We start from the raw sequence: 25093 nt of genomic DNA on the forward strand, positions 1-25093 counted from the left end.
TATCTAACTGATTAAAATGCATTATTTAATAAGATAATGTAATATATATAATGTAATAATAGATAATGTAATATATTATTATAAAATTCTAATAATCTTATTAGAATTAACTATCATTTCGAAAGTATTATTTAATAATGCAATAGTAAAAATTCAATATATTCATTTGAAAAAAATACAAATTATTAAAATTTTTAAATGTAAAATAAATAATATAATTTAAATATGAAGTAAAAATAAATACTATATATATACATATAAATTCTATATTAAATTTGTTCTTAAATTATTTATTATAATAGATTTTTCATGAAATAAACTATAATTTTATTATTATATTTAAAAATATTATTATAAGTTTTTGTAAAAATATATTTTTGAATTTTTTATATAATATAATAGTTTTTTTTATTTAAAAATATATATTAGATGTTTATTTAGTTTTATTTAAAATTATTTAAAATGTATATAAACAAATTAATAGCATTAAATATTTTAAAATTATAAATTTTATTTGAGATTTTCATTATACTTCAGTTTTTTCTAGACAAACTTTATGTATTCTATAGATTAAAACAATATTTGTAACAGCCATTAGAAGATGTTATAATATTTTTACAACTTTATTTCAAAATGTCTAACATTCTTTGCTAAAATAAAACAAAATCAAAAGAATTTTAAAGAATTTTAAATTCAATCTTTTATTGCTGTCAATTTTATATTGATGAGAATAGTAAATATTTTCAGATTGCAGAAATTGCAATTGGAAGTACTATGACATCTTGTAATAATTATTACATTTATATTACTGATTTAATTTTCTTAAAGAGTATATTATTTATCACTAATTTTATATTTTAATTTATCATTATAATTCTTTAACAATACTTTTAATAGTATATGTTTACATAAAATTTTAATTTATAGAATACATAAAGTCAAAATTTGATCGCATAAAGGATACTTTATATGTATTTTATTTTATTTTATTTTACACTTGTACTACAATTAACTTATTATTGTACTACTCTTAATCATTAATCGATAGTTAAGTGTCATTAAATTTTAGCAAACTTTCTGTCATTTTTATTTATTTTATTATTTTATGCTTATTCTTAATTAAGTTTATATCATATAATTAATAGTTATATGTGTTGTTAATGTATATATATTGATAAATATTATTTGATTTTGATAAATTTCATTATAATAATATGTTAATATTCATATAATATTCAATAATATTCATTTATAATAATATGTTAAATCATAGCTGTTATTTTTTATATTTATATTTTTTTTACATTTTTTATATTTCTGAATGGATCAAGATTTATAATGTAATAAAATTATAATCAAATTAACTCAAAATTTTTTGATAATAAAATAATTTTTTCCCATCATTTTAGTAATCATATTCTGGAATTCTAATTCATGCAATAAATCTAACAAATAAATTTAAAATTCACTGAATGCAGATCTCTTTGAAATATTTATCCTTCAAAGAGATGCTGCCCATTCTAATTAGAGAAAGTATACTGTATTTTTTATTCTATTTAATAATGGTTCATTCATTGTCATTAACTAGATAATTTTTGTCCTATAACGAATAATATATTAAAAAAATCTCTCTCTCCTTTTTTAGCTAATTTATATTATTAACAATTTTGTTTTTAATTTTCTTAACAGAATATGTTTTTAACATTACTGAGCTCTCTTTGTTTTCTTTTTTATATAATAGTTTGAAATTTTTAAATAATAAACTTAAAACCAGCAAATATTTAATTATATATATAATGCCAAAACTATCATTTTTGTAACCATATCAGAATTGTATATGTACTGAAAGAAATTTTAATTATTAAATTAAAAACTTATAAATGGACATTTATAAAAGTTACTGAATATATCCAAGTATCAAATCTGAGCATAAGTCTAAAATTCATTAAATAAAATTCATATGAATAAAATTTATGAATTATAATTAAAAATATCTTTTCTGTTTTTATTTTTTCCTACATAAAAAATAACATTATAATAGATAGAAACTAAAAATTATTTTTAGTGTGATATAGTGTTATATCATAACATATATATATTTAATTTACAAAAAGTTGTGACTATCGATATAATTATCGATAAATATTGATAATATTATTATATATTTATAAAAATTCATTATTTATAAAAAATTGGGAATGTAAATTGGTATCTATGGTGAAAATTTTAAAATAAAACTTTGAATTTTTATTAATTTTTTTTTTTTATAAGACTGCTTTGAAATTTAAAAATAGAAGATCTTATGTTTGATTCGATTTCTATATTAACTGATAATTTTTTTTCTATTTTTTATATTTTTTTAAAATCGTAGTCTAATAATGTTTTCATTCTGTATTTGATATTTCTTTTTGCTGATGTCAATTTATTTTCGAGCGTGTAAAAATAAAAAAAAATCATCATTGTGTAAGAGCGGCATAATGCAAAGGAAAAGTACAGTTAGAAAAATAGAACAACTTTATTAAAAATTTATAACTTTTTTGGAATACATAAAGACATAAAACAAAATATATTGTGAAAAATTTGGATATTTTGAAGTATCGTATAAATCTTAATCAAAAATTAATTTAGTTTGCTTCTTAATAAATTAATTTTATAAATTGTTTGAGTGAATTGCTCTTGTTTATCAGCTTTTGACTTTTTCTATGATTAATCGTTCAGTGAATACTTAAATATTCACATCTATTTAACAGATTTTGAAAAATTCATTTTCACTTTATTGGTAATATTGAAGCCACATTTAAGGAATTGATTTATAATATTATTAAAGTTAATTTCACACGATAATATAAAAATAAACTGATAATTCGATATATCAACAATATTATTAAAATATTTGTAATAAAAGAAAATAACTGGATTTTCAATTCTTTTTTATTCAAAATTGATATTGAGAAAAAAATCAAAATTGACTTATGAAACGGCCAAAATAGCTAAAATTTGATAAATAATTAATAAAAAAAAAATAAATAAAAATAAAAATAGAATTATACATGATATTTATTATATTTTTGTTATATTTTTATATAATACTTAGCTAATTTAATCATTTCAAATAATTATTAAATAGAAGATTTTATAAAAATTATACATAGACATAGGATTTAAATGGTTTCGAGGAGTATATTTTATAACGTACGTGTTTTTTATGTGGAGTTATTTTAGAAATTTTAAGATCATTTTGATTTTTTAAATGGAATGATCTGCTTTTTATATTAATTAATATTTTAATTGATAAATAAATTCTGAATAAAAATGTATTGATTTTCTTAAATATAATATATATTCTATCCTAGATCTTCCTAAATGTAATAATTAATGAAATTATTTACTTACTCTCTAGAAATTAAAATAAGTGCTTTTTGTTTCTTAACTTTAATACAGCAATGTAATTTATTTCTGAAGAAATATTGTGAAATAAGTATTGATTGAAATAAGTATGATACACATTATAAAACATATTATGAAATAAGTATTTACACGTTTCTGAAGTTTTTATTTGATATTTTCTATCATTAATTAATTCATATTTTATTTTTTTTGAAAGTTCCTTACAAAAAATCTAACAGAATAAGATTTGATGAACGTTTTGGTCATGGAAATTCTTCATTGTAAGTAAAATCGATTTGGAAATTGTGCTCTCAATATTTACTTTTTTTGTACAAAAAATTTGTTTAATTGAATCAATAGTGTTGATATATTAGTCATCGATCAAGCATGAATAAATCCAAATAACATATCTCAAAGAAAACGTATTAAATATAATAAATGTTTTTTTTTTCGATAAAAAGTTATATTGAATCATGAATAATAAATTAATTAATTGTTGTGTTATTGATAAAATTGTAATATAAAAAAATCAAAATTTTTTTAAAATGAACAATTAATATTACATATTTGAAATAAAATAATAAATCATAAATTATAATTTATATTAAATTAAAAAATAATTCATCAGTAAATAAATAAAATTAGTTATTCATTAAAAAATCCAACTTGAGCTTTGAAATATGCCAATAGATCATTGTTTTCTGTATTCTTTCTTAACATTGACAAACAAACTAATTTTTGATACTTTTACATAACATTAAATAGATTACAAATAAAACATCATTAAAAAATAATTATATAATTATAAAATAAACATATATTATATTGGATCAACATATCGTTCATTTCGTTACACTATTATAAGTGATCACTTATATTTCAGTAATTCCAGAAGAGAATTTTGAATTATCTCTAAAAAAATATTGATATCTAAAAAGAACCGATTTTTTTATGATAAATAAAATTTTATATGTCTATTCTTTGCTATAACTTTGCTTCTGCATTCTCTTTGAGAATATGATATATTGTTGATATATGCGTCATTGAAAAGAACAAAATAATTTTTATAATGAAATGAATTATTAATATATTATTATAACAAATATTTTATATTATTATTATTAACAATATTCTTTATTAGAATATATTAATTAGAATATATTAGAATATTATTAACAAATATTAATCAAAATATTAAACAAATTTAAATCAATTGATAATTAATTTCATTTGTAATGAAAGTCACCTCAGATATAATAAATATTCTACTAATGGTATTGTCTTTTTCAATTTTAACTGCAATGATTGTATGGATGATCCTTCTTTTATGAAGTATCCGTGTTGTATGCACAAATAATCCGAAATTTTTTGTTATATGACTATAATGTGACTTTGATAGTTAATAGATAAATTTTGATATCATTAAATCATCGCAATTTTAATGCATTGGACTAATATTTACAACAAATATTAAAATATTTAATATAATTATTTTTTGCATAGTAAACACGCATTACAAATAAGACATGTAATTGTATGACAATATAATTATATATATAAAACATTAAAATTTAAAATATATATAAATAATTAAAATTTATTATTAAAAATTTAGAATTTCGTTACATTAGTCAGCTAATTAAAAATTTAAGATAAATCTAAAAAATCATATCTCAAATACAGTATTTCGTATTTGAATTAAATTTCGTATTTTGAAATGGTATATAAATATATTTAGATTAAATAAATGTAATCAAATTAATTAAATAATTATGATTAAAATATGCATATAAAATATGCAAGTATATTTATATGCTTAATAAAGTTTCAAGATCTTATCCCGAAAAAAATGCCTGATCTAAACTTGACCATAATTTCTATATCCGCATATCCCTATTATATTATTATATTAAATATTTTTAATTTAAATATTTTTACAATTAAATATATTTCAAATAGTTTTGAGATAAATTCTAAATATTTTTTTACAAGGAAGAATATTAATTTAAAGAAATTTTAATGGGATTAACAGTACAACTATTATACAAGTTAAAAAAATGGTAAAAATTTGAAATAAGATGCAATAATATTATTTAATTATTATTATGTAATATTAATAGAATATTATTATTATTATTATGTAATATTAATAGAATAATTTTTATATATTTTTTTTATTTATTTATATAATTGATAATAAATGAATGAAAATTTATATATAGTTCTTTTAAAATTTAAATCATTAATTAAAATTTAAAATTATATTCCAGAAAAAAAAAGAATTATTAATATTATGACAATTATATTGATAATAAAAAATATATGTACATTTATTTTGTATATATTATTTTTAATATTAAATTAAGTTCTTTTTTTTTCTATTTTAAACAACTTTTTTTTAAAATTAATTAAAAATAATGTAAATAGATATTAGAATAGATAAATAAGTAATATAAATAGATCAAAGTTTTAGAAAGTAACTTTTTTACTAAAAAAAAACATTTTTTAACTAATAAATATTGCATTGCATTTCACAAAAGGAATTTGAGAATAATTTTTCTTACATATTCTATATATTCTTATATCTTTTATATCATAAGTATCTTTTGCTTTTTTTTAAATATATATTTATTACTAATTTTTCATAAATATTTAATAAATTATATTAGCATAAATATTATTAACATTTATTTAAAATTTTTCTTAATAATTTTTAAACTAATTAATTTGGATTTGAATTTATAATTTTTTTTAAATGAAATATTATTTTTTTACATTATATAAAAATTATTCATTAAATTTTTTTATATTTATTATTTTTTTTAAAAAGTCATATATTAAACAAAGAACACAAGGTCAAAATTGTGAAAATTAAAAGATTTATGATTCAAAATTAAGAACTGTTCATTTTAGTAATTGATCTTTATCTCGAATTCTATCTCCTATTTGATATTCAAATGGCGTATATTTCTAAAATTTTTCAAAACTATCAATTAATCAAAATTTACTATATATATCATAAATTTTTTTATTTACTCTAATAATTCTTACTCTGTTAAATAAATTTATTTTATAATTAAAAATTATTGAATTATTTATTTTATATTTATTATTTATTTTATATTATTATATAATTAAAAAATAGACTATATTACATTGTATTCATAATTAAAAAAGGAAATAAAAATTGAACATAGTTAATTTATATCACATTTTCAATTATTATTTTCTTCACATTGAATTATCTTCACATTCAATTAATCATTAGAATTTAAAATTGTAATTTAATATAATTCAAATACATATTAGATAAAATCGATATGAATTGTAAATTAAATTAAAAAACTTTTTATTAAATAAAAAATTGAGATAATATTAATATTTTTTTTAATAAAAATATATATATATCAATCAATATATCTTTGTAATTTCTTTGAAAAGATATTAGATAAAACATAATTCAGAAGTATTATATATATAATATTATATATAATATGTCATGTTATATATATATAACATGTTATATAATTGTATATAATTTGAATTTAAATTGAATTCTGCTTTCAAAAAATCGAACTTAAACGTTATTGATTGTTGCGTCGCATATTTTATATCATCACGTTCATAGGAAATCATTCAACGAAATTCTTGAGGTTAGATTCATAATATCGGATGAATAAAAATTCTTTAAGATTTAGCAATAAAACATATAATTCAAGATATATCTTTTTTACTTTCAATAACTGCAGAAGTAATGATATAAAATGGCAATTTTCTAGGTGATATGAGGACAACTTGAATAAATCTTAAACAAAGTTTTTATGCGGAAAAACGTCTAATTACAATAATGAATGAACTCATTCCAGTAAGATCGTTTACCAAATACAAGTTGAATATGAATGTATCGCCAATGTATTTTTCAATTTTCAAGTTTCTAAGAGAACAAAATTTACCAATCAGAATAATTGAAGAAGATAAAGCAATTAAATAAACATTGAAATAACGGAAAAATATCAATAAACAATTGAATAATATCAATAACAAGTAGTAACTTATCAAATTAGCAGCACTCAATTCAGCAAACGCTATTTTCACTAATCTCTATATCATTAAGTTAAAATTAAATCTTGAAAAAATAATGAGAGTGTGAAATCGGAACGCTCCAACGTCAACAAAAAATATAGTTTTAGATAAATATAAAAATGAATTTAAAAAGAATTTAGTGACACTTAATAATCCAAACTTGCTGAATTGAAAATTGCCTTTAATCGATTTTGATCAAACTTTTAGTTTCAAGAAAATTGCTGTTACAGTAACTTCGAAAACGATCAGACTGATGTTCTCTAGCTTAATCTCGCCGAATTTTGTCCTGAAAAATCGATTTTGATCAGAATCTTTTTAATAAAATCATTGATACAACCAAACGTGGCTTTGAAAACGATAGCAGTGACATTTTTTAGCACAAACTTAGTTATGTTCTATTCCTCATTAAAAAATCGATTTTGATTAATATTGAAATTATTATACAAGAAAATTACTGTTACGGTTAAACGCAACTTCAAAAAATATTTGGATGACATTATTTTAACAAATAAAAGTTACAATTTTTATTAAAGTATCATCTCGAAAGATATGTATCTGTACTATCTTGTAGTTAGACTATCGAAATCTAAAATTTTCTTAAAATGAATAAAATGAATAAATAAATAAAATGAATAAAATTCGTAAAATGAATAATTTATAAAAAATTAATACGAATCTTCTTACGAATGTCCATTATTTTATCTTGTTCATCATTACGTAATACTGTTAATGTTAATGTTATTTTGATATGCTTAAATCATTTTGATCTAAATTAATATAACAACTAAATTTTTCTGACAATTTTGTATCACTGACAATTGCACAAGTATATAAAAAGCATAAAAATGTATGTAACGTTTATTTTGAGAAATGTTGTATATATCTGATTTGAGTTGTCCTACTTTCTTTCTTATACTTTTCTAAATTAATTTTTGACATAAATTTTGAATAATATTTTTAATTATAAATAAATTTTGTTTTTTTTCTCAACGCTTACTTTAAACATAGAAAAAGAATAAAAATAACGATGTTCGATTCTATCTGTTATAATTTTGTAACAAAAAAAGAAAAATGAATATTTTAACCTGATGCATATTTAGATGAAACTTTGCATTTTACATTTTTAGATACACTATCATTACATTTTTAGATACATTAAAGGACTAAAAATTTCTATAACTAATAACCAAATTTCTTGCTTCATTATATACGTTTAAAGATGATAGAATAGAATAGCCTTAATGTTAACAGCTGTGCTTCTGCATAACATCTTAAGGCTGCCTGTATATGTTGCCTGTACAATGACAGGTACATTGAATGAATTTTTTCTTATAAAAAAAAAAATATTCAAATATTTATAACATAAAAGTCATTAATATTAATATTTCTCTTATTCCAATAATATATAGTTTAATTTTTAATTTTATGATTTTATGAAAACTTATATGACAAGAACTCTAGTATCAAAACTTCTTCCATAACTTTCATAACAAAACATAATGCAGAAGATTATGAAATGAGCATCATTTCATTAGAAATTGTGGCATTTATTATTGGCATTTGAACAAATCCACGATAATCTGGATCTTTATCTCCAACTTTTTTTAGAGAAAAAAACTTGAGTAATTGTGTCTGTAATAAGTTTACATATGTTTCGAGTCAATTTTTTTTTTCACTAGATTTTTTGAATATTGCATCACAGTATTTGTTTTTACAACACAAACCATGAGATTATAAGTTCCACATTTTTTCTTAAGTCAGAGAGTAGCTTCCTCAAAAAATAGCTTTTCATTAGACGTAGCTAAATAATATTGTTCTTAATTAATAATATAAAGAATTAAATCTTATTATGGAAAAAAATATATTTAAATGTTTATTCATAAATTTAATCATAAAAATTATTATAAGTTTAAATATTTCTTTATTATTATAATTCTTAATTATATCATATAATTTAAAAAAAAATGTTAAAAATAACAAAATTATGAAAATTAATATAGATTCAAACTATACGTGAGATTTATATTTATTTATGTTCTAAAATTCTATTATATAACAATTATCAATTTTATAATATAAATTTGTAAAAATATTGAAGAGAAAAATAGTTAAATTATTTACATTTTTACACTTTCAAATTAAAGAAATAATACATAAGAGAACTAAAACACTTCACTAAATATTTATTAAAATATTTATTTATTTCAAACGATTGATATTTTTTTTATTTTTTTAAATGTCAAATTTTAAACTTTCATAAAGTTATAATCATTATAGTTATATATTATTTATTTATAGCAATGTTTTCAAATTATGCATTAAATTTGTTTATATTTTATATTGTATTTTTAAATATATATTATTAATATATATGAATATGATTTACAAAAGATAAATTCACAAAAATTATAGAAAATAAGTAAACGTAAGGACAGAAAACGAAATTTTATTAAATAACATAAATATATTTTAGCTCTTATAACAGCATTCGATTTAAAGTATTATATATATTTACAATATATCACGTTGTTATAAATTAATAATTTAGCACACCTGTTAACAATATTATATTAACATAATTCGTTATATATTCAGTTCTAATAACTTAATTAACAAATATATAGTATCATTTTATTTACTAAACAGAAAATATTAATGTTTACACCTGCAATAGTAGTGTTGTATTAGTTTTGGTGGATGTAAACTGGTAGCTGGCTGCTTATTGTGTAAAATATCCTTCAACAAATATAAATGGTATATTAAAGATAAGTGAATTATATATCTAAAGTGCAGAATCTCTTACAATATTGCAGCAAGTAATCGCGTCCGACGATTAGAATACGATGTATTCATATAAACTAATTATATCTGGCGATCAAACTACAACGTGATCATTATGAGATACTATTTGGAAGTAACGTTCGCGGCCTCAGAAAAATATCTTTTTGATTCAATTGAGTTCATAGTTTCTTGGTGGAGCGCGTCAATAATCAATAATATCGTTGCCGATGCCCGATTTGCGACACCTACCAAATTCGAAAAAATGCCTCGCTTGGGTGATGATCTATATACAAAGATCTCATGATAAACAGGAACCGATCGACGCATTTCTTTTATAGATTTTTTGAACCAGAACACTGTTATTTGTCTTTGAATAAGCCATATCAGTAATATATCACCGTTAGAATCAGTTCAATTGGTTTAAAGAAGTCAGAAATATATAATTATAAATGCCAGCTAAATTTTCAAAGACAGTCTTCTCACATAACACTTCTCACATATAACGATAATAAAGCATTAAATATTTTATAATTTAAAATTTTGCTTTATCTTGAATCATTATGAAATGAAATTATCTGAAGAAACAAAAATAATATTGAAACTTGAAAAATTGATTTCGTTCTTTTAAAATGATATTCTATAATAAAAAAAAGAAGTATTTCGTTTTGACATATATATAAATTAATTTTAAAAAATTGAAGACTGATCTTTCTTGTTTTATGATTTTATACAATAAAATATAAATGTATATAGTAGTATAGTATATATATACATATAGTACATATTGTATCCTTTTATAAAGATTCATTTTAATTAAAGAAGAATAAAGATTTTTGATAAAATAAATAATTTATATTTTTATGAAAAACGATCATATGTATTATCTGATAATGTTTGCGAGTACTTATTATATCGCGAGATTTATAAACAACTTATTCGGAGAAATTTTTCATACACTTTGGAACAAATTTTCGTTCGTTGCAATAAGTCTTTGGATTTAATCATTATGTTCGGATAAAGAAGTCGTAATTTTTCTGATTTTAAAAATGTGCAATTTTTGAACCGCTGTATTTCCGAACGCATCAAGAATGCATATGATTTTGACGGGAAACATTCCTCTTTTAAATGCATTTTCACTTGTTTTTCTATGTCTCTAGGTTTATTATATTATAATAAAGGTTTATTTATTATATTATATATATTATAATCAGATGAAGAAGATCTAATTTTTCAGTTTTTATTATTATGTAATATTTGATTCGTTGTATCTCCGTTTACACCTCGGAGTTTTTATACGATTTTCTGAAATGGTTGCAAGTTTTCTCAGTTCATTTTCTAAACTGGGAAGCATTGCTCTTTGGAGCAATTTTCATTCGCTTCTCTTCTTCTTTAGATTTGAGTTGTATATTCTGATAACGAAGATGTAAATTTTAAAATTGTGAAATCTTTGAATCGCTGTATCTCCAAACAAAATGAAATACATACGATTTTTCGAGGTTGTTACAAGCGGGAAACGTTCCTGGTTGGAACTCATCTTCATTCGTTTCTATACGTCTCTAGGTTAGGTTATATTTTCGAATAAAAGAGATGTAATTTTTCAATTTTTAAAATTGTGACATCTTTGAATGATTATTTAAATTAATATTTTATAATAGTAATTTATCGCAATTAATCTCGCGTCGTGACAACAACGAGACTTAATTTACACTTTAATATTATATATATCAATCTTAATTTATACCTTAATATAAATTAATAGTAATGTAAATCTTAAATTTATAACGCGTAACAAAAATATTTTCATTTCACTTAAAACGAAAAAAAAAAAATTATATAATTAATTTATATCAAGAATTGGAGGAGGATTTACTAAGGATTTACTAAGAGAGAGCCCAAAATATCGTATAAATTTTAGATGCAGTCCAATCTAGTAAATGAAAAAATTAATTAATCATGCAAAGTTTAGATTGGAGTGCATATATGTGTTGTTCTTGGCTTGCCATTGGTTTCCATCATAATAAATGATAAAATATTTTTAAAATATTTCAGATATTTTTTAATGAAATATTTTCTTTTTATGTAAAGAAAATTTTGAAAAAAAGAATTGGAAACTGATGCTAATTACCAAGTCTCACCATTGAGGAAGTAACAATATCGAGACCAACATTAATTAAATTAAAAAAAAATAAATCAAGAAATAAGTGTAAGAGTAGATAAAAGAATAAATAAATAAGTGAAACTTATTCAAAATTAAAGAATAAATCAAGAAATAAATTTAAAAATGAATGGATGAAAGAATAAATGAATAAATAAACAAAATTTAAAATTAAAATAATGAAATATAAATTAAAAAAAAAAGAAGAAGTAAATGTCGAAATAAATAGAAATAAAAGAATAAATAAATAAATAAATGAGTAAAATTTATAACTTGAAAAATACGTTATAAAATAAATATTTAAGTAAATATATTAATAAATAATTATTTCACAATAAACGATCAAAAATGTTCTCGATATTATAAAAATTTAATTAAAATATCACCGATCTTCTCGACACGTGAGTTCGTTAAGAAATAATCGCTCTATCGCATCGTATATATAGGAGACCATTGCCACTGTCACGATATACGTTTTCTACCGATTGCGCCAAATTTGATTTATCGAGTACAACGACCAATAATTCAGCAATTTTTAACATTTATTATTGATTTATTACAATAAAAGATTGACATATCTTTACTATTTTTATTGTTTTATCATATCCTTAATAATATATTACGATGGTAAACGTAATAATTGATTATGATAATATTTTTACAAATTAAAACTAAATTTACATTTTTGTGATATTAGTTTTCGATTCAACTATAATTATTCAATTTTTTAATTGTATTAGTATATTATTATTTTAAATGCCATTTTACGTGAAAAACCATTACAGATTATTCATATGCTATGGACTATTTTATAAATTAAAATTATATTAAAATAAACAATAACGATTGAAATCTTGAATGAAAAGTTCATAATATAAGTTCATAATACGAGTAATACCAGTAATTTCAACAATAAAACTGTGGATCGAAAGAAAAAGCATAAAAAACTCGGAAAATTGATTAATTTTATTATCACAATATTTAATGGAGTTCATTGTTAATTACCAAAAAATAGATAGAATTAAGTAGTTATCGCGTAATTGAGAGATCACTCGCATTGGCAATAAATAATCCCGTTGCGATAATTTTCGACAAAAAAGAAATGACGCTATATATATATATATATATATATATATATATAAATATTTTTTTATTTAGAATTTTTTGATTGGCTGATACGATGCAAATTTATTTACTTAACCACGTAAAAATTGAAACATTATATAATATAATATTAATTATAGTTTTCTATAGTACATTGAAATCTTGTTTATGATATAATAAATGTTTATGAAAAAATATAATAATATAAAAAATATAATAAGAATTAAGCATAAAAATTAACTATCAATCAAAAATTAATTGAATTTGCGAAAGTTAAAAATGCAATAAAATAATTTAAGATAAAAATTAAGTAAATATGTAAAAAATAAAAGGTAATATAAAAAAGGAAAGAAAGCTCATTAAACTAAGAAAAACTTAAACGTAAAAGAGTGAATTAAAGCGTAGTTCTTAATTTGGTATTTTTTCCAAAAAAAAAAAAAATTACTAATGAAAATTATTAAATCATTCTAATAAAATATTTTTCATGTTCTCTTTTTTTAAGAGAAAATTTTGAAAAGAAAAATTTTGGAAAATGATGCCAATTATCAGATTTTACCATGAGGAGGTAACTACACATCGAGATTCACCTAAAGCTAAAAAATTAAAATGCAACAAAAATTAAATAAATTAAGAACACAAATTAAACAAAGTACGAAACATTAAAATTAATAATTAATAATAATAATAATAATAATAATAATAATACATGAATTAGAAAAATGTAAATGTTATAATATTTAAAGTTCACTGTAATTTTATTTGTGATTGAATGTTACCAGCAATATGACTCTTTCATAATTGCTATCTATATATTTTTTTTTCTTCGATACATATTTACAAATATTTTGTAAACGGATACGCGTAATTATATATAATTAAATATATTCCTTCAACCAAATCCATATATTTTATTTATTGCTTACACTGCCCACTCAACAGTAAAATATAAATAATTTATAATTAAAACAAATAACTATAATTAATATTAAATAAATTATGAAAAAAGAAGAAAAGAAAAAATAAGAAATAAAATTAAATAAATCTGAAAAATCTGAGAAGAAAAATTAATTCGGAATGAAATAATTTAAATGATTATTTAAATTAGTGTATAATTGCTTTTACAATGATCTTTTACAATAATTAATCGCTCACAATTAATCCCACGCATTGTCCAACAATGAGGCTTAAATCTAACTTAACTTATATCTTAATATTATTTATACATCTATTTTATTATATACCTTAATAGTAAATCTTAAATCTATAACGCAACAAAAATACTCTCATTTAACTTAAAGAAAAAAAAATTATAATTCATTTATATCAAGAATTATAGTGTCTAGTAAGAAAGAACTTGACTCGTAATCGATATAAATGAAGAAGAAATTTAAAAAAAACCAACTTCCTATAATCTAATTTTCCTATAATATCATTGCCATCGTTATATATCAAGATTTATAACGCTGGACTTTCAACAATCAGTAGACAGATGATTCTTACCAATCGTGATCAATCAAGAGTTACGACAACGAACAGAAGAACTATTTATTCCAATGACACAGGAAGAAGCATAGAGTTGTAAACTCTAGTCCACCAGATTATAAAGACAAATTCGACTAGAAGACCTAACTCTGATCGAATACTCGAAAATACTAATCGACCAAAGTGTGGATACTCGACCGACCATTGGAAATAGAAATTCTTATCATCGTTGCATGACAATATGTGGTTGATAATGAATTAAGAAAAGCTAGGAAAAACCATTGTAAAAATAATCATAGAGATAAGTACAAAAGAAATAAGAAATAGACGCTTCGAATAACTATAAAAATAGAAATTAAAAATGAAAGTGGAAAATAATGTAAACGAAAACTATAGTAAAACTTGAAACATCTAGTTTTAAAGATCTATTTTAAAATTAAAAAAATTAAGATTTTTATTTTTCGCCTTTAGTTAAACAGTGTATTTTCGTTCGCAATAAACTTAATCTATATATCTATCTTATAATTTAATTATAATTTAATTTATCTTTTATTCGAAATGAAATGATTATTTAAATGATTATTTATTAAATTAGTATACAATTATTTTTATAATGATCTAGCTTAATCTATATCTTAAAAAATCTTAATTTATATCTAATTTTAAATCTATGATTGGCGTTAAAAATTACACTCATATCTCTTACTTACACGAAAAAAGTTAAACGAAATTAAAATTATATTTGAATATTGAGAAATAAAAATAAATAATGAGAGAAAGAATAAAAAAAACCAATTGGAGTTACTGCTATCTTTATCACAACTTATATCAATCGACTTATTTGATTCATCAAACGGACGATATTCACATTGACCAGCAGAAGATTACAACAGCGACCTTGTAGTCGAATGCACGATGTCCATGACGATCATAAGAAGGAGTCAGAAATCGTTCCAGGATCACCGGAGCCGGATTATCAAGACGTCGTTTCAACGACACGCAGGAAGGAACTGGAAGTCATTCTAGAACCACCGAGGCCGATTTATAGAAGACCGCAATCGACGTACAAAACCTATCTCAGTTCAATTGGTATCCAAAGGTACCAATCGATCAGAGCGCGGATCTTCGACTGGCCGTCGGAAATAGAGCACCAGCTTGATGAATTCTTGCAATTGTTTTGCGTGACAAATGATGGACAGTGACTCGAATTAGATTTGGAGAATAATAAATGAAAGTAAAAGTATCTAGCTAAATAAAATCGATAAATTAAGGAATATAAAGATATATATTCGTTATATATATGTATATATACACTTCGCAGAAAGTTAGAGAAATGTGTTTTCGTACGAAATGCACTCGCAATAAACTTGAAAATCTATAATATATTTTATAATCTTAACTTAACTTAAAACTAAGACATACGCATCCTACGACAATCCAGCGATCCCACGATGATCCCATGATAATCCAGCGACGATCCTACAATGCCCCCAATAGTTTAGTAAAATAATATCTGCAGTCTAGTTTAGACGACTAAATTATCCAAAGGAAAATTGAAACAATTTTCTAAACTGGACTGTAGGTACTTAGTTCTTAATTTAGTATCGATTTTTAAAAAATTTATCTTTGGAAAATTTTCTTCGAAAATTTTTCAAAGAGTAATTTATGAAAATCGATATCAATTACCAGGTCTCACTACGAGGAAGTGATTACGCATCGAGATTCATTTAACGCTTAAAAATTAAATGTAAGGAAAATTAAATAAATTAATAATACATAAATAAAATACGAAAGATTAAAATTAATAATTAATATAAATGAATTAGAAAAATGTAAAATATAAATAATTGAAATAAATTATAATTAATAATGTTAAATAAATTATGAAAAAAACAGAAGAAAAAATAAAAAATAAAAATTAAATAAATTTAAAAAATTTGAAAAGAAAAATTAATTCGGAATAAAATGATTACTTAAATTAGTATTACAATAGCAATTTATCGCTTGCAATTAATCTCACATTGTGACAACAACGAGGCTTAATTTATATAATATTATGTACTTCTATCTTAATTTATACTTTAATGTAAATCTTAAATTTATAATGTGTAATAAAAGTATTCTCATTTCACTTAAAACGAAAAAAAAAGAAATTATATAATTAATTTATATCTGGAATTGCAATGCTTAAATTCAATATTTTTTATTATGAGATTACTAAACAGAAAAGTTGAAATTCAATATTTGAATTTTATTTTAATATAATATTAATGTCATTATCTTATATCCACTAAAAAAATCATATAAAGATTGCATTTTTCTTTTTCACATTACATATACTATTACATATTAGAATTTTTTTATTCACTATTCACATTAATTTCTTTGAATAAAATTATTTCGATTATTATTTATTATTACAATTTAATTTTATATGAAAATTATTTAATTAAAACTTTATTTTAAACAAATATATATTATTTCATCAAATTAATGTATAAAAAAAAAAAATTAGTGAATTTGAAATATTCATTTAAGCATAAAGCAATTGCGATATGTATGCATTTTTTATAGATATATGATATTAATGTGTTATATATTTATATTATATTCATCAATATTAATATTTATTCATATTATTAATAAATGATATGCAGATCAATTACTATTTCTCTCTGCATAAGAATAAAAAATATTTAGGGAAGTGAAATAAAAATAAATATTAGTCAATGATTTGATTGAATAATTTAATAATCTGAAATTCAAATTGATTCAAATATCATTAGTATTTCGGATTTTTTTATACATGTGAAAATAATTAAAAAAGTAATTGTAGATATAATAACACATTCAATCTTTCTAATTTCGAAATCTTATAAAAGTATGTTTTGATTTGCTTCTGTAGATTTCGATAAATACAGCATGTTGAATGAAATACGATTCATTTATGATTTTAAATAAGATATTGTACAATCATCATATAATTCCAAATATTGTAAAATTTGCTATAATTTGTCCGAAATAAGTTTTTATTAAATAACTAATTATATAAGTTTCAATTTACATAATTAAAATTTTTTTTTAAATAATATAAAAATGTTGCATAGTTACATTACATGATATTTATATACATTGTATATTATTTTATATTGAAATTTATTTAAAATAATCAATTTTATACAAAAAAATATCAATATATTTACTTTCATTTCTGCTACATAAACAACATTGCAATATGATACTGTCATGCATCCAGCTGAGTGTTCTTGCTCTTTCGCCTCCTCGCTCTATCTAACACAAACTTAAAATGCTTCTAACTCCTTAATTAGTCTTATCGGATATGTGTATATGAATTATTTTTATCGTTTTGATGTCTATCTTCCAAGGATATCTCACATTTTTATAAACACTCTGTATATATAATATAACACTGTATATATAACACTCTGTATGCAATCAAATACGACACATATATATGATCCATGTTTTTTATATAAAAACAAATATTATTTCATTTTTTTTCCCTTCATGTCACACCTCAACACGAATCCATTTTGAATCTGCAACAATATGTTCTCTGAATAAATATTAAAACATGTAAATATGTTTAGTAATTTTTTCTTTTTCTAATAATTTTTTTTAATGCCTCTTTGGATATTCGATATTGGAAAAAAATAACATGATAAAATAACAGAACATAAAGAATAATAGAAACATATGAAAACATGAATTGCAATATTTTTACTTTAAATTAAAGTATTTTCATTTATTTTCTCTTATTAGGATATTTCTATAAGTAAAATACTATAATTTATATTTTAGATTTTATATTATAAAAAAATATTTGATTCATCAATTACATTGAAAATGAATCCGATAAAATATGATTTTAAATTGGTAATATTTACATTTATAAGAATATAAATATTTATATTATTTGACTTGAGCAACAAGTATCAAATTTTTCATATGTTTCATAATTTAATGAAAAGTTTAAAAATATAAAAAAACGAATATATTTGTAGCTGTATACGCCAAAAATAAAGAGAGGAAAAAATACTGAGAAATCAAAAACAAACAGGGAGAATAAAAATTGAGAATTTAATGCCAAAATTGTATTAATAATGATCTCTCTGATAATAGGTAGTTAAAATTAAACAATATGAACTGACAATATGAATCAAATTTCTCATAAATAAATTAATTAACAATATGCAATTAAATGGGCTTAAAAATTTCTAATTTCTAATTATTGAAATTTTTTCTTAATGCACTACAACATTAAACAAATATTAGAATATTGTAACTCACTCTTGATATTTTATTCAGTTATTTAAAATTAGAAAAAGTATCGGTAACCGAATAACAATACAAATGAATGTATTTCTCATATCAGATGAATATCTTTACTTTATGAGATGATTAAAATTGAAGAAATATAAAGAATATGAAATTACAGATAATAAATAATATCATGATATATAATAAAACAAAACACCATATTTTTTGAAATAATAATCACGAGAAAGATCAGAATGATTATGCATATTCTAATAAATATGTACATCAAGAATAAACAGTAAAAAAAGATATTTGGAAATCAATGTCATCTGTAGAGTGAAATTAGTAAAAGAAAGATAGAAAAATGAAACAAATAGGTCACTGTCGCCATCTATTGAACATTTATATAACTACTTAATTCTATCTATTCCTACTTTATCGTGAAATTTATAAACTCTATTAAATATTGTGACAACAAAATTAATTAATATTCCGAGTTTTTTATACTTTTTCTTTCGATCAATTTTATTGTTGAGGTTACTGGTATTATTCATATTGCACATATTATAAACTTTTCAGTCAAGATTTCAATCGTTATTGTTTATTTTAATATAATTTTAATTTATAAAACGATTATTACACAGTCCATAGCATATGAATAATCTGTAATTGTTTTTCACATAAAATGGCATTTAAAATATATTAATACAATTATAATTGAATAGTTGAATCGAAAACTAATATCACAGAAAATAAATTTAATTTTATTTTATAAAAATATATCAATTATTACGTTTACTATCGTTAATAAATTGTTAAAGCAGTGATAAAAGGATAAAAATAATAAAAATATGTCAATTTTTTATCGTAATAAATTATTATGATAAATTAAATTATTAGGATTAGTATAAAAATTTAAAAAATTGAATTATTCCTTATTTTAATCGAAAAATCAGATTTGGTACAATCGGTAAAAAAATATATGTTTTCGTCGAAAATGTTCGATAGTGGCAACAAATTTCCTATACATATGATGCGATAGAGCGATCATTTCTTAACATATTTGACACAATATTTGAGAACATCAATATTTGTTCTGTAATTACACACTCACACACACACACACATTAATATTTGACTCATTTATTACTTATAATAACTTTTTGTCTTTGAATTATTCTCCTCGTAATCTTTATAATATACATATATAATTTTTTGGTAAGCCATTGTTTTTTTTCTACTTCTAAAGTTTTGCTATATATTGCTATATATTGATATATATAAAATTATTTTTCTATATCTTCCGAAAATATTTAAAATTAAATTCTAAAATTTCTAAAATTTATAAAAAGATTATTACTATATAATGAATTTTTTATTTGCCATATTACATATAACAATATCAATAAAAATTCATACAATAAAGAAAGGCCAACGCCTTTTATATTTGCAGAAAGTATATTCACTGAGTAACTTTTTAACCATAAATTTTAAATATCTCAAAAATTATTGAGTATCTGTTATTATAATGATATATTTTTATAAACAGGATGATGAAACTTATTGAATACAATTTCAAATAAATCGGTAATGCGAAAGTCTTGCATTCTTTTGTTAACATCAGTTATATAATATAATTATATAATTATAATATAATATAGTTATAATAACAAACTATAAATTTTAACAAAAATTTAAATGAAATACACAATATAATCTTTGGAATATCACAAAATTAAAAAAATTAAATATTGCACAAGTAGAAGTTCATTAGAAACTGTTTTCCACTAATGAATCAATTTCATTCTCGTCATCTTTGGAATAATTTTTCTTCCTTTACTTTAAATGGTATATGTATCTTTTTCGATATTATTTTTGATATTTTAAATGTATTTAGATAGAATTTAGGATTTTATAATTTAATCTTTATGATAGATTTTTATAATGAAGTTAATTTGCTTAAGATATAAGAATAAATGTATTCCAATTACATCATTTTAATCAAAATTTTAAAGAAAAAATATAATAAGAGAAATTTTATGTATAAAAAATGAAAAAACAAATCTTGTACTTTTTTTTATTTTAGTACCATTTTATATCTATATTATTGTAGTAATTATTTGTGTTATTATTATATTATTATACTATATGTTAGCTTCTATATTTATAAGCTGTTTTGATTTTTTCTATCTTTCTTTTTTATATTGATAGAAATAAAAAAAAAATGAGGCTTGAAAAATCATATCATTTATCTAATTTGTTTAGATTTGTTATTATATTAAATTGAGAAATAAAATATTTTATATGTTTTTTCTTCATTATGTTTTTTTAATAATTAGTTTAATATAGAATAAAGAATTCAGCTAAAAGTGTTTGAAATCTAGAATTATTATAATAATATTATATTATGTATTTATTATATATATATATTATTATTATTATTATTATTATTATTATTATTATTATTATTATTATTATTATTATTATTATTATTATTATTATTATTATAATTATAATTATTATTATTATTATTATTATTATTATTATGTATATTTAGAATCAGATTCATGTTGTGTCACTACTTGAAACTAAAAAGAAAACACTTTATATCTTTAGTATTTGTTTTTTATGAAAACAAACACCAGAATTCTTTAAGTATTAAATTATTTTAAGGAATATATGCAATAATAAAATAATTTCATTTTTAAGATTATCCTTATGAGATTTTGAAGTTATATTATATTAATATTATTTAAACTAAATTATTTATATATTTTTTGACATTTTTATAGAGTAGAAGAAAATAAATCCAATGATCATTTACATTAATATAATAGTAGTATATATAATAGTTATTGGACAATAACTACTTCATAAATTTGTATGAAAAAATTTTATAATATTTGTCATATATCTTAACACACAGAAAAAAAGTGTAATTGATATTTTTTGTTTAATATCTTATGATTCACGCACTTGAATAGGAGAATGACATTAACAAGAAAAGAATTCTGTAAAAAGAGGAAATTCTATTTATATCATTTAAACTTATATCAGAAATTTCTATTTCTTTAATTACTGAGTTATTACGATGTACTCCGAAAAATAACAATATAAAAATAAAAAATAATAAAAATAATAAATAATATAAATAATAACAATTGAAAAATAATAATAAAATAACAATCTTTAAAAATTATGCATCGTATAATTCTCATTATATTGAAAAACAATATATTATTTTTAATAGTGCCATGTTAAATTATGTATTCCATATTTCAAAATTTATCATATGATAAATATATATTAAAGAATAAATAAATAATAATATTTTCCAGATGAGTTTAATAATATATATAAATGAGTGTAAATCATGTATTATATTCCCATTTGCACTTGTGTTTCATATTAAGAAAAATTTTTTAATCTGTATTTTTAATCTTTAATTTGTATACAGCCTATAATTGTTGTATCATTTGGAATTGAAAAAAAGTGAAAGATGAATTTATATTTTAGATAATGATTATAGATGATTCACTTATAATATATAATGAATGTAAAAGATAAAAACTAAAGAATTTATACTTATTCAATGATTGAACTAATTCTCAAAGTATTAGTTGAATAATGAAATGGTAATTAATAAAATAATAAAAGTATCAGGTCAAGTTTATTTATTTATTTTTATAAGTTTTCTAGCAAAAGAATATTACAAAAATATTATAATATATTGTAAAAACGAGATAAAAATGTCGATTTTAATGGTAGTAGATAAAATTTTAGATTAGAGACGAACAATTAGGAAAATTAACACTATTAGTTGAAATTTAGATAGTAGAATAGAAATTACATAATAAAGAACAAATTACATAAGAATAGAAAATACAGTAATAGTAGAAACTTAGATATATAGGAGATCTTGATGGCTATAAGAATTATTTAAGAACGAGTTAATAATAAGTTTTCTTTGATTTTTTTTTACATAAAATTAGTGTTTTGATGTTGAAAATCAATACTTTTTTGAGATTAACTTTGCTTATAAAATTGTTTGTTTCTTTGTTATTGGATAACTAGTGAATTATTATTTCTAGACTTGTCCCTTCTTTTTAGACTGTCGCTTTATTATAAATTATTAATCATCCATTTTATTTATCAAAATTAAAGATCTATTTTATTTGAATGAAATGCCGTATATTGTTCATTATGAATGAATTCGAGATGTAATCTAAGATGAAAAGTTTGAATTCGTCTTAAAAAATGCAAATGTGTTGGTTATATCTTAATTTTCTCACACTTTCTTGGTTATTATACACATTTATTTTTATTATATATGATGTTGACTGAAGATTTTGAAAGTACTTATGTAGTAATAAATAGAATGAAAAAACATTTAATGATAATAAATATTGAAATTTTTGTAATTAAAATGAATAGAGGTTTAATTCTTTATGTATTATTTATATTTGAATAAATATGGAATTTATTATATAGATATGAAAACTTTGTATAATATAATCATGTGCATTTTTTTTCATTTAAATAAATATATATAACATAAAAATTTTAATCAATAATATTTAATTTATTATTTATATATTATTTTTATCTAGAACTTATGCTGTTAGTCATAATAACTTTTTAGTGCAGTAATTTTCATTTTATATAAAATTTTTATAGAATTTATTTTTATATCACATAAATAAATTGTATGGATTGTATGTTATTTTTTCTTTTTTAATTTTTTTCTAGAATTACAATCACATTTTTTCTAGAATTAGAATCAATTCGTTTCTTTATTCTATTCAATTGATCTATCTTCATTATATTTAATTTAGTTTTTTATCTTAAGATAGCTTGATTCTTGGAATTTTAGTTTCAGATACTTCGTTTTGATAAATATTTATTAAATATTTATTTTGTATATTCAAATATTAAATATTTGTATTTATAATATTCCATATTTTGAAAGATTCATTGCATTTTCATGAATGGAATTCTTTTTTTTATTTTAATAATTTTTTTTAATGAATTTCATATATTGTCGATTAATATTGTAAATAAATGTAGATTTATTAAATGTATCATTTAATAAATTTATACAATCATTAATATCGTAATTTATATATATATGTATAATTAACAAAATTTAAAATTAAATAAAATTTTTTCATATATCTCAGTTTCGAGTTGATTTTTCTTATTAATTGAAGTGATTTTCAAGCTAATCTATAAATAGAATAGAATTTATCTATTTAGAATTTATCTTATTTTTCTGACTTTTATATACAATATATTTTAATTAAAATAAATCAATTTAAAAATCATTTAAAAATTTTTTGACTTTTGGTATTTACGTATAAACAACCACAATTTGATAAATTGTATTGATAAATAGTGATGATTCAGTAGTCACACATAATATTTTAAAAATGTTATATCTAACTTTTATTAATGAAAAATTTGACTGTTAAATTTTTTATACATATTTAACAGAATAGAAAAAAATTTTTACGAACCTTTTATTTGATTTTTTAACTTTTTTTTTATTTATTTATTAAGTTGAAAAACATCTGATTTTCACATGTATTAACAATTCAAATTCTTTAATGAATGGGGCGATTGCCTAAGTGAATAGTTATGTTATTACATCTGTACTGGATGATTATAATGCAAAGTTGTAATAACTCGAAAATTACAATGGTTTATATTTGTAATTTTCAAAAATAATCTTTTTTGAGTTTATACAATATTAGGTTTTATATAAAATTTCTATCCAGAGTCGTTATATTTCGTTAATTGAATTTTGGAAAAAATTTTTTT

General features: G+C 20.0%; 1 long non-coding RNA gene across 1 annotated transcript; it reads right to left on the minus strand.

Annotated features, from left to right (window-relative positions):
• Nucleotides 1-17725: 17725 nt before the first annotated feature.
• On the minus strand, nt 17726-19661 carry LOC116414999 (uncharacterized). The gene is made up of 2 exons (XR_004225558.2): nt 19304-19661; nt 17726-18552 (listed from the first exon to the last, which is right to left on the minus strand). It is a non-coding gene; the product is annotated as an uncharacterized LOC116414999 (long non-coding RNA).
• Between the last annotated feature and the right edge of the window lie 5432 nt (nt 19662-25093).

This window comes from Apis florea, unplaced genomic scaffold (genome assembly GCF_048593485.1).
Source record: "Apis florea isolate Af1SG1 unplaced genomic scaffold, ASM4859348v1 contig_3078_pilon, whole genome shotgun sequence".
In the NCBI taxonomy this organism is placed as follows: Eukaryota; Metazoa; Arthropoda; class Insecta; order Hymenoptera; family Apidae; genus Apis; species Apis florea.